Source organism: Arachis duranensis, chromosome 10 (assembly GCF_000817695.3).
Source record: "Arachis duranensis cultivar V14167 chromosome 10, aradu.V14167.gnm2.J7QH, whole genome shotgun sequence".
NCBI lineage: Eukaryota > Viridiplantae > Streptophyta > Magnoliopsida > Fabales > Fabaceae > Arachis > Arachis duranensis.
In genome coordinates, this window is record NC_029781.3 from 92,143,830 (window position 1) to 92,157,846 (window position 14,017).

A 14,017-nucleotide genomic window follows, 5' to 3' on the forward strand; every position below is an offset into this window, starting at 1 on the left:
GAAAAGGACTCCAGCGGAGGAGGATGGCAGCGAGGGAATGGACGTGAGAGCGTGCCTTCAAGACGAACTCCCATCAAGAGTGCATAGAGTCATCGCAGATGTAGGGCAATTGCGTGGTGGTGACAGTGGCTGTAGATGAGGAGTTCGACGACGACGGTGAGAAGTGGTGGTTGTTGTGATGGTGTAAGTCGAGGGTGGGGTTAAAGCCTTTTAGGCTAGGATTATTTGTTTTTGATTTTTTTCATTTAAAATAGTATTTAGTCTCTATTTTTATTTTAAACCAAATAAAATACTAAGATATAATTCAGTCATGTATATCTTTATACTAAATACAATGTCCTAATATTTATCTCTCAATATCTGTATCTCAGTCTTAGTCTCTCTTCCAAATATTACCTAATAATTATGAGATAAAAATTATTTTCAAAGTCATAACTACTGATACTCTATGATATGTTCTGTGCATATGTAATTAAATTAAACGCTTTCAATATTTTATCATGTCAACGATACAAAGAACACACAAAATAATGACAATTTTTCAAGAGATTTGGGGTGGTTGAAAATCATCGCAAAACATACCTTAATTGCAAACACTTGAGTGGTGTTATAGTTTATTAAACTACTTTTCACCTTAGCCTATGATAACAATAAAGATGTCTCGTAGTCTACAAATTCAGCCCAATAGAATACATAAATTCAGTTGTAATTTTAGTCTTTATTATCTTATCTTATCCTATCTTTATGTTATCTTCTTATCTTATCTTATCTTATCTTACTTTTATCTTCGGCCTGACGTTCAAGGTCCCACGAACACTTTACAATCCTTATACTTACAAGAAAGAGTTTAGTAATGCCTAAAAACACAGGGTTCGGTTAAATCAAAAGAAACAAGGGGTTATATATATTTAGTTTTACTTTTACAATTCAATCAGTCAGCAATCAATAAAAATTTCTTCCTCTTTTCTTTTCCTATTCTTTTACAATTTTATCATGGTATCAGAGCCTTAATATCCTCATTGAAGAGGATACATAAGCTATCATCTTTCTGGTGAGAAATTACCCCACTTTTTTTTTCAACCTCCTCCCACAATGAATAATCAATCTTCCAATTTAGCTCAGAATCTCTATTACATCTATCCAAGTAAAAATCCAACATCAGTCTTGGTTATCCCTGTTCTAAGAGGAAACAATTATCATTCATGAAATAGTCACTATGGCCTATCTGTGCCTTCTTCGGCAGTTCCATCTGCGCCTTCTTCCGGCAGTTTCGTCTGCATTCTATTTCAGCAGTCATGTCTACATTTTGTTTCAGCAGATCAATCTACATTTTGTTTTAGCAATTCCATCTGCACTATTATTGCATTCCACGCATCCTCTTTTTATATCGCGTTCTACGCATCCTCTCTTATTGCGCTTTACGTGCCCTCTTTTATTATGCTCTACGCGCCCTCTGAAGATCAATCTTACCGCGCTCTACGCATTTTTTTTAAGATCACTGCTTGCTCTCTCTCCCTCAAGCACATCATCTCCTTTTATATTTTTACCGTTGGCAGCTCTAGTTCTACCGCACGCATCTCCCTCTGCGTCACTACGTCAGACGCGTTTTCCTCCACAATTTCATCGGAACTTATCCAAGCTGTGGATTATTGACATCTTCCATCCATCAGCTTGCAGGGCGTATTAAACTACTCTTCTACCTTAGCCCATGATAACAATGAAGAAGTCTTGTGGCCTACAAATTCAGCCCAACATAATACATAAATTCAGTTACAATTTTAGTCTTTATTATCTTATCTTATCTTATCTTATCTTCACTTTTATCTTTTGTAGACAATAATCTATATATATTTCGTTTTACCTTCACAATTCAATCAATCAACAATCAATAAAATTTCTGGGGTTTTTATTTAAATTAAAAAATATAATATTTACGGATTTAAATAAACGTATAAGTATTTACCAAAATACATTTAGGGTTTTATCTCGGATACAGTGAGAGAAACCACAAAACGAACATATCTCGGGTGCAGTGACCCCGTTCTATGATATGGGACGCGCTGGTCATATCTCATGTGCACCTGAGATATGAACATGAGAGCATCTTGGATACACTGCATTGGAGATATGCTCATATTCTGACATGGACCAATGCATTCGAGATACGTGCAAGGAAGCAAGACAGAGGCATTACATCCAAGATATAGTCAAGATCCAATGCTTTTTTATGAAAGTATTGTAATGTTGTAGATGAAAAATGGTCCCATAACAATCGAAGATAGTAGTTATACAGAAATTATGCTTCATTACACATTAAGCACATTTAATAACAATCAGTACATCAAAGTGACAACATTGGAACAAAAAGACCTAAATCCTAAACTGCATGCGTCGTCATGGATCTGAGTGGGGCGCATTGGGACACCCATGTCTGGTGTGGTCCTCTCTGCGGCAGAGCCCACATCTCTTCTCTGCACGTTCAATGGCATCCATCTCATTCCGGATCTGAGTGGATATCGGGTTACCCGATGTCTTCATCTTCATGGCAGAGTCGGGCTTCAGACGTGCACCGTATCATGGAGGCCATATCTTTTCGTCTAGTATCAGCGAAAACTCCCTCTCGTATACCTTGAATACAGAGGCCATTGTGTACACAGGGTCCACAAAAAGACCCCACTCAATACTTGCAGCTGCACATGCCGCCAGGCATGTTGACATGGGAAATGCAATGACTGGAATAGACCGCAATCGCATGTATGCTCGGTCATACGAACCCGATATGAAGTCTGTGACCAACCATCTACTGGCTCCATCTCTTCCACGCTAAAAACGGATGCCCTACGATCACAATGGGTGACTCGCACCATCGGCAGACTCTCTCTGTTCTTATCTATAGCTGCCAACAGCCGCTGCGAGTAGATCTGTCCACCCTGTAACTGAGCATGGGCTTCGCGTCCTCTGCGCACGAACAACTGTTGCAACCTCTCATACATTGCCCGAACAATCGCTGCGACCGGAAGATTCCTCGTTCCCTTCAGCACGGCATTTATACACTTCAATAGGTTCGTAGTCATGTGACCATACCGACGACCTTCGTCGCAATGTTGCAACCACAATTCCTTCCTGAAACAAAGAGCCCAATCCACCATCTCATGGGATAATGTACCTAAAGTATCCAAGTACCAGTCGCATCCTTCCTTACTCGGACTGTACGCCGCATTTATCAGATACCTCTTATCCTCGGTCGATTTGAACCTGGAGTTGAAGTTTGAAGCCATGTGTCACATGCAGTAAGCATGATATGCTGACGAGGGATGCCATCCACTGTGAGGTGCATTGAGAGTGGCGCGAATGGCCTGTGATCTATCTGATATGATCAGGATTCCTGGCTGTGAAGTAACATGTTGTCTCAAATTTGAGAGGAAAAACGACCATGACTCCTTTGTCTCAGACTTCACTCATGAGAAAGCTATAGGAAGAATATTGTTGTTACCATCTTGAGCCACATCAATTAAAAGCACGCCCCGATACTTACTGTATAGATGCGTTTCGTCTACCGATACAAACGGCTTGCAATGCTTGAACACTTCAATACATGGAGGAAATGCCCAGAATACCTTATCAAACTTACTCCACTCTCCGTCAACCATATTCCCATTGTAATAAGGGACATCAATGCATTCATGGATTGTACCTAGGAGGCACTCTTGCAAGGCTTGTAAGAGTGCCAGAATCCTATTGTATGACTCCTCTCAGTCGCCATAGATCATGGCAATTGTCTTTTGCTTTGCCATCCACACCTTCTGATACGAGGGCTTAAAATGATAACTTTAATGGACAGCACTTTGCAACACTAGGATAGACACCGATGAATTAGTCTTTATCATTGGTAACACAACCTTGAAAATCAACCCACTATCCAGTTGCGCATGGTCTTGAGACATGGTTGGTGCCAGAAAGGTATGTGATCCACCGAACCGACGTACCTCCCTGCGAATTATGATCCAATGTCAACAACATGCTAAACAAAGACTCCACGAATTATGATCTAATGCATCCACAATATAATGTAAAATATACCAATAATTCAAGTTCTATCGTAATGTCATACGAAGACTCCACGGACAACCATTGGAAAATTGCTTGCATCAACAGTGATATTTTAGCCTATCTGACTCCAGCACTCTATACTCCGCATTCCGTCAAATATTGTAGTTCTTCACCGCCATTAGGGCTACTTTTTGGTCGCTGAACCTATGCCCAATTTGGAATTCTACCCTACCATCCATGTTGTAATCCTCCCCGTCCCCAGCGTTCAAAAGATCGTCCAAGTGCATTGCATCCAAGTTCAACATCTGATAATGGCTAGGAACATCCGACAATTGAGGAATGGCCAAAGGCGGAGGTAGCAGAAACATAACAATGCTGCCACTAGGAGTCTCCAGCACAAACTCATCTTCTGACACTGTATCACTTGACAACCCGGACCCGGCAACATAGGTAGAATCGCCCTCACTATCGGAATCGTCGACACTACCATGAGGCTGGGCATAGTGGATCAGTGTCGCCTCGAGCGGCACGACTTCAGGTGCCGAAGGAGATGGCCCATCCCCAACAACTACATCATGGATCACAGCATACAACTCCATCACATGTTGGGGCATTAGTCGTGTATGTATGTCGAACATTACCCTCACATGCTGATCCCCATCAATCCAAAATAATCGGTTTGTAAATCCACTATTCGGAAGCACATACAGAAATTTATATGCAATCCTCCCAACCTCCTTTGTTCCTACTTCTCCCATATTGCTTAGCATGATCGTCTTTAGCGCATCCATGATATCAACCTGGTAAGTACGCAACATCACAGTATTGTCAGACTAAAAAATCACTCCTTCATCACCTTGTCTGACTATCTCATTCGGATAAACCACCACAAAAAAGTATTGATTGTTCACCATCAAAGCAAAATCGAAAGAAGAGAAAGAAAAGAATGGTTTGTGAATTGTTTGAGGAGAGGTATTATGATGGTCTCCATAAATAGACTTATTGTATAACATATCTTGGGTGTTGAGACCTTAATATAATCTTGACTATATCTCGGATGCAGTTTCCCTGTCTTGCTTCTTTGCACGTATCTCGGATGCACTGGTCTATGTCAGAATATGTGCATATCTTGGATGCAGTGTATCCGAGATGCTCTGTTTTTCGTATCTCAGGTACACCCGGGATATGACCAGCGCGTCCCATATCACAAAACAGAGTCAGTGCACCTGAGATGTGTTCGTTTTGTGATTTTCTCCACTGTATCCGAGATATAACCCTAAATGTATTTTGATAAATACTTATACATTTATTTAAATAGATAATATTATATTTTTTAATTTAAATAAAAAAATCAAAATTTCTTCATCTTTTTTTTCTTATTCTTTCACAATTCTATCGTGGTGAATTATAAGGTAAAGATGTGTTCGTTTTGTGGTTTCCTCCACTGTATCCGAGATATGACCCTAAATATATTTTGATAAATACTTATACATTTATTTAAATAGATAATATTATATTTTTTAATTTAAATAAAAAAAATCAAAATTTCTTCATCTTTTTTTTCTTATTCTTTCATAATTTTATCGTGGTGAATTATAAGGTAAAGATGTAAGTTTACAGATCTTTTCTTTTATGTGATGAAAGAGAGATTGAAAATACTAGGACCCACATGTTGAACATTAATAAAATAATAAAAAATAACTATAAAAGGAATTTAACTCTCTCTCTATACAACCTCAATCTATATAGTAGAGTACCCCTTTTATCATAGTTGTCCGTGATCAAAAGATTTTATTGTAGTATTCATAGTTTAGTTGAGGTAGTCCTAATAAATTAAGAGGTTGAGGTAGAAATCTATGTTTAGATAAATTGTTATATACAGAATTAGCAACATTAAAAGTCATATTTGATGGTAAGAGGATGCATAAATTAAGACTTGATCAGCTAAATAAACATATTATAGATACAGTGCTTTAAGTGTAAGAGATTGATGTAAAAATCTATGTTTAGAGAAATTATTATATACAGAGTTAGTGGCATCGAAGGTCAGATTTGATGATAGTAGAATGCAATTGTCAGAGAACCCAAGACAATAAAAGAGATGTTGAGTTATGACTCTTAAAAATTTTAGTTACATTTTTATCATTTTTTATGTAAATCATTGTAGGAAAACACAAATTTTTGTTTATATGTAAATTATTTTACTCTACAATAATTTAATAGAAGTTAGTGATCATTGTATTAAATTATTGGAGAAATTTAATAATGTATAAATTTTTGAATGTGTAAATCGTTAGAAGGATACCGCATTACTAAACTGTGTCACCCTCTAACGAATTTACTCATTCTCAGCTTTACTTATTAATAAAATCATAGAGTCTATTAGGTAGCGTTTGTTTGCGAGATAGAGACCAAGAGACAGAGACAGAGAGCCAGAGACCAAGAGACAGAGATAGAAATAAGTATTAGTATTGTGTTTGGTGTGAAAATGTACAGGACTGATTTATATCTCAGTATCCTGTTTGGTTTAAAATAAAAATAGAGACTAAATATTTAAAATTACAAAAATGCCCTTTAATTTTAATTAACAATCCTACCCCCAAATCCAATTTCATTTTACTCAGCATGCAACCCTAACCCGCCTTTCTCCTCTCCTCTACCCTCTCTCTTTTCCTCTCCCGTGAATGAATCCTGGAGTCTGACCCACCGCCGGTAGCACCTCCAAAGGTCTGAACGATGACGACGCCTCTCCAATTCTCTACCAGTTCATCTTCATGGCGCCAGTTGCTCTCCTAGGTTTGTGACGTTGTTGTCATTTGCGAGCCCCTGGGTTTGCGTCGCCACGGTCTCGGAGCTGTGCCTCTGGTCTCCGCGGTTTCTTTGTTAACGGACTTGGTATCTTCTTTCAGCTTACCTTATTTACTTCTTAATTTTGTGAAGTTTGAAGTTGATAATTTCGTATGGCATTTTTTATTCCCTCATTTTCTGATTTGTGAAACTCTCATTTTCTGTTTTTTTCCTCATATGGATGAGAATGTGTAAATTCCTCATTATCTGATTTGAGATTTGTCCTGCTTTGCTTAAAATTGGTGATTTGTGCTTCATCAATTGTTGAAGATTTATGAAGTTATATCTGAGATCTTATTTACCCTCATTTGCTTTATATTTCTGATTTTTGTGTCATATTTTTTTAAGATTTGGGAATTTATGATTGCTGAGTGTTGATTTCATGGTTTGCGTATTATATAAATTTTTTTTACCTTACTTATGCTTGTTAATTGCTGATTTGTGAAATTGTGATTATTATATTTATAAATTTATATATAAATTTGTGATTGTTATGATTGTTAACTACCTTACTACTAATGTCAATATTGTATACTAAATCACCACATGCCTTAACTGGTGTAGTTTCATCTTCAAACATATGATTGAAATATCTTGAATTGAAAAATTTATTTTGATTAGTTTCATTAAATAATTTTACTTGGACTAGTTAATTTATTCTTGTGTTGTGTTACTATTTTTTGATAACTTGGTAAATGATTTTTGCTTACTGTTAAATATATAGCAACCTTGTTAACAATGGCTTCCACAAGTAGAAAAAATATGTTTGAAGCTTGATTTTTGTGTTATATTCTTTTCGTATAAAAAAATATTGATGATGGAGCAATAATAGTGAGTGGGGTAGAAATGTTCCTACGCCATGCTGGAGGTACAATTCTTAATGGCAAATTTGCAACATGTGATTCTTAGTATTCTATGTTATATAGTTTATAATGTGTATCTCATTACTGCTTTTTGTTTTATTTGTGCAGCACCTGATCAATTTATGCGGGAAATTGTTCTATTCAAGTTTTGATTTGGGTGCAGCTATCAAGAAATTCAACCAAAATTAAAAGTCCATCATCAAAATAGATCACAATTTACCCTTATAAACCCTAAATAATGACGGCTACTTTCTCAGTTCTAGTTGTAATGATATGAAATAAAGTACTTGTTTATTATTGTTTCCCCTCATGTGTGCAAGCATGTATATATGATGTCTTATGTTGTAGTGAGGATTGTTACAAAAGTGTTTGATGTACAACAATGTAAGGTCACTATTGCTCAAAAGGAATATCAAGACAGCTATGGATGCTTGTGTAATTTGAGATCTGTTTAATAGAATATGTTACTTGTGTTCTGAATTTAGCAACTATGTGCATCTTTTCTCACTTCTTCATGTACATACTTCAATAAAACTAGTATACACAGTATCATATCACCAAAATTTTTATAACACTCATAAACACAAATCTACTGCTTCCGGATAATGCAGGAAAATAATCTTTATTAAGAATATATGCACTTCTCTACAGCTTTATACAAGTTCAAAGTTCAAACAAAACTCAACAGTGAGCCGGTTGCTAACTCACCAATATGAATCTAACTTAAGCATCTAAATCAGTCACAATGAATTCTCACCAAAGCTATTTTGCAGTTTTTCATTCACACGGCATGGGATTTTCTAAGTAAGACATATGACCAGTGAAAAAGCATATTGATAGTTTATCAGAATGGGACAGTTGATGACCAAAAATTATCAGAATTTTTATTAACATGATCATGACCATAAATATTGTACTTAACCAACAATTCCTGCTCAAGCGACCAAAGCAAAGGCCATATCACAATACCAAAAAGATTGTACGAAGAACCTATACCTATTCAATACATACAAAAATAAAGGCATTACCAAAATATCTATCCAAATGTATACCAAGCATAAGTTTGTACATTAAACCATCTTAAATATAACTATCTCACAAAATACTAAAACCCTATAGTGAAAAACTTAATACCCTTAGCCAACAGTCAACTTCATATAATGGAATGCACAAGGCCAATCATCTGTGAATATGTCAAACCCCGAAAGTGTGCATACACATTAGAACTCTCAGCAAACTTCAAAATCGCCCTCACCACCTCCTCATCACCGAACCCAAGTTGTGTGAGCTTCTCACCAACCTTAAACTTCTCATTCACACCAACAATGGCATCAGCAACTAGTTGGGCATTCTTCCTTTGGTCAGCCGAAGATTGCTAGATATGGTCATCCATCCTCACCAAAACGTCAGCTTGCTTTTTCTTCCTCCCATATCGCCTTGTGCTGCCTGCACTTGCACCAGCTTTAGAATGTGATGCTTGTCCTTGCATTGCAATTTCTCTATCTAATTCTGGTTGTGGGGACATCTCAGAGTCATCAAATTCAATTGCAATGTCTTCCGTCTCTTTGTTAACATGTTCCTCCGCATCAAAGCCACTAACTGCTGCTGCTCCCGTGGCTCTATCCCTGCCAAATATACCCTCTAGCCAGTGAAAAAAAGGAAAGAGCTTGCCAGGACTGTAAACCTTTGTTGGATGTACCTATGAAAATATAAACCCGATTTAACAAACATTAATGAGGTTCTTGCTGTAAAACTAGTTACATTAATGAAGTTCCTAATAAAAGTGACAATGCCACAGCTACATTCTCAAATAATTAGTAGTTACTATCACAAACACAAATATTATTTTACTCTAAATCCCATTCAGATTGGCTCGGATACAAATTTAAAAGTGACTCAAATTCAGTATAAACCGTATAGTTCTATACAAATCCTAAAAGAAAGATAATTAAAGGGTACCAAATGCTTATATGATATCCTAAAAAGCATGAATCACATTCACCTTCAATCATGCAGCAAGGACATCTTTGCTGTCAACCTCGACTAATTATTTCTCATGATTCCAGCTGAATCTACTGCATTTAAGCATGTCAGCGGCGTACTGATACTTCTCCTTCAACCGCTTGTGCTTGTTCTTGCAGTGCTTCGCAATTGGGGTACAACAGGGGAAGGCCTTCAGCATCTTTAGAGCTAGTTTCTCGAATGTTCTGGGTTTGAACTGCCCACAGTAAGCCCTCTGACCGTCTACCACAAACTCCTCCATGAAGCCAACAAAAGCATTAGTCTCTTCATCACTCCACCTGCGTTTGTTCTCCATTTTTACCTACCAAAATTAAGATAATCAACCTTGTGCAAAATTCATTTCTGTGTACATGGATTAACTAAATTAAAATCAATTAACATAATGTAACAAAAAATAATAAAACAGCAAACAATAACAAGAAGTGAACCACAAATAGTTAGTTGCCATTACAAATTAAGAGGTGCTATTACAATGTTTCTCGTCTCAACAAGTGATACAAATTAAAATTCAGCCATTACAACAATACTCAATTGATTACAATGTTCATTACGCTGCTCTTACAACACTACTCCATACGACTTGTACGCCACTCTTCATACATCTCAGTTGCTATGTTGTCACGCCAGCGAGTTCACTTATTCGTGTTTTCAACCACATCAATCATTCCATCATGTGCTTCATCTCCATCAGGCATAAATTCTTCCAATATGCTACCTTCCTCCTTCGGATTGATACACATACTCTTTCGAATGGAATTTTGAAGCAAACAGCAAGCAATAATTATTTGAGATTGTGTCTTTAGAGGGTAAAAGCTAGGGCTTCTTAAGATAGACCACCTCTTCTTCAGCAAACCAAAGCATCGCTCAATGATATTCCTGGCGGAAGAATGACCCTATTAAGATATTCTTGGTAATTGCGCGGTGCACGTGCTCCTTGGGTCCACTCTCTAACATGATATCGAGTGCCTCTATACAATGCTAGAAAATCCGGACCATTTGTGTAACCAACATCAACTAAATAGTAATTATCTATAGACAAGTAATGCAGACAACATAAGCTTAGCTATCGTGAACTCAAGCTATATGTATAGGCTTATATCTAAAGATGGCATAATTACCGTGGGGTATCTTAAGACTATTACGACGAGTTATTGCATCTCGAAGTACCCGCGAATCAGATGCCGATCCCTCCCATCCACTGAGTACATAAACAAAACCCATCTCCCGGTTACACACTCCTAAGACGTTGGTACAGATTTTATCCTTTCTTGTTCGGTATCTTGCCTTTTCAGACTCGGGAACTGTCACCTCTAAATAAGTGCCATCTAATGCTCCCAAGCAACCCTATCATCCATAGAAAGTTATAATACTCAGATATGGAATCCTTCAGGCAAATATGAATCATACACAACATCGAATAAGCTCTACCTTAAACTTTCTCCATGTAGGGTCAACACAATCCTCTTCAACACAATTCCTATCACCCTCACCAACAATACGCTCTAAAGCCTCACGTCTAATTCTACTATTCATTCTTCCGCCTAACGACAGTTGGCCACTAGTTCTATCCCTAAAGTAAACAAATAGCGTAAGCACAAAGAACAACATCAAATCTTCATGCTTGAATCTCATCTCTTCATAAAAATACATGCATCGCTTAATAATTTCCGACCGCTCCATTTCTTCTAGCAAAGTCGTTACATTAAAAAACGCATAAACATTCAAATTAATCTAACATTTCTTCATGCAAAATCTGCTTTATCTTCTTAGAACCAGAAACAAGAATAAAAAATTAGAATAAAAAGATAATTAACTCTATTTACTTCTCAATTTTAATTAAGTTTCAACTGAAAATCAAAATAGAAAATACAATATAAACACAATAAAAAAGATAATATCGATTTTCCTCTCTCATTTCATAAACTGAAAGTGACTTTTTCAGGTACTTTAAGCAAATCAAAGTCTTTCAAAAGGCAAGAAAGAAGATTCGGTAATTAAAATGTGAAGTGGTTCACACTTGACACAAATAACTGTGCTGTCATTATCACCTAAGCCGTATCAAGCATATTTATATGATATCATGTACATTCAACAATTTCACTTACCAGTTTAGAGAACAAACATTCTTTTCCTCAAATAGATACGTTAATAATTGTATCCTACCTAACAATAGTTCTAATATATAAACCAGAATGCTGTTATAAAGCTGCACCTATTGAGGTTTGAAGCTGCACTAATTCAAGTATTACAAACCAAACAAAGACATCGAAACTTATTAAAATGGCCAAACTTAATCACTGACCCTGCTATCAAACTGACCAAACTTAACAACTGATCCCAGATTGTTCAGTAATTAGTTCTTACGAGACAAAAAAAGGAGGTAAACATCATAAACTCATGTTATTATAAAGCTGAAATAAACGGGTTAGTTAGCTTAGCTTTCGTTCTCATCAAAGAAACTTTCACAAATTAGGGCATGACGAAAAAGATGAAAGGAACAAATCCACGAATTAGGGCATGACGGAAAAGATGAAAGGAATCAGTAAATTAAACAACTTTTATATATAACTAACCTGGGTCAGAGCAGTTAGGACGATGAGTTGATGGTTGACATCGACAGCAACCGAGGAAAGGCGGTAGCTTCGTTCTTTGACTTTTCTGTGAAGGTGAAAGAGGGGAGATGAGAAGATGGGAACCACGAAAATGAACTTGCAAGCGGCCAACCACTTACCTAGCGGTGGCGAGGCCAGCAGCGCGGTGAGGCAGCGGCTGTTCTTGAGATGGTGCTTCAAAGGCTGCAATGGCTGTTCTGAATAAGAATGAGAAGATGGAGTCACGAGGGTTGATCAAGAAGCCCTGATTTACAAAGGGTAATTTTAGAATTATTGAATTAGAATGGGGTAATTTAGGTACAAATTATAATTGAAATTTCTGTCCCCGTCTTTAAAATTTTTTGTCTCCAGTATCCCTACTTTTTAGAGGTACTAAAATACTGAAATTTTGAAGATAGAGACAGAAATTTAAGTAACAGTCTCTAGCTCAACAAACATAATACTAAGTTTCTATCTTTTAGTCTCAGTTCCAATCTCTACAAACAAACGCTACCTTAGAGCTGAAAATGAGACGAGCTGAGTCAAATTATACCAAATTCAAGTTTATCTCACAAAAATTAAGCTTGACTCGCAGCTCGAATCATTAACAATCGAACTTATTTCTTAAGCTCAAGTTTAGCTCACCGAAAGCTCACGAGCTAGTTCGAACTCATGAGCTGGCTCAAATAATAGAAACATAATCTATAATTTTATATCAATAAATTATAACTTATATATTGTTTATCTATCAATAATTTATAAATTTTTTATTTTTTATCCTACATAAAGTATCGTTTTTGTTCCCAACATTTGGGGTAAATCTCAAAGTTGTCCTTAACGTTTGAATCGTCCTATTTAAATCCTTAACGTTTTAAAATTGACTCAATATTGTCCTGCCGTTAGGAATCTGTTAATAATGGAATTGACGGTGGGACAAAATTTAGACGATTTTGAAACGTTAGGGACTTAAATAGGACGAAAACGTTGAGGACAAAAACGATACATAGAAATAAATTTTAATTTTATCCTTCACTAATATCAATCTTTTAGGGTACATAGTTATTCAATTATTTTTTAATCACATTTAAGTAAATTACATTTAATCACATTACTTTGATTTTAAATAAATTTATTTTTTTATAATTTTTACTTATCATGTTTGTAAAATGACTAGAATCACATTACTTTATTGTATATGTATCATTTTTTCCCACAAGTTTATGTACTAGTTATTCTACAAATATTTTATGATAAGTAAAAATTTTTAAGAGTAAAATTATAAAAAAATAAATTTATTTAGAATAAAATTAATGTGATTAAGTATAATTTACTTAGATGTGATTAAAAAATAATTGAATAACTATGTATCGTAAAAAATTGATATTATTGAAGGATAAAATTAAAATTTATTTTTATGTATCGTTTTTGTTTCCAACATGTTCGTCTTATTTAAGTCCCTAACGTTTTAAAATCGTTTTAATTTTGTCTCGTCGTCAATTCTGTTAATAGATTCCTAATGACAGGATAACATTGAGTCAATTTTGAAACGTTAGGGACTTAAATACGACAATAAAAATGTTAGGGACAACTTTGAGACTTATCCTAAATATTGGGGACAAAAACGATAATTTACTCTATATATAT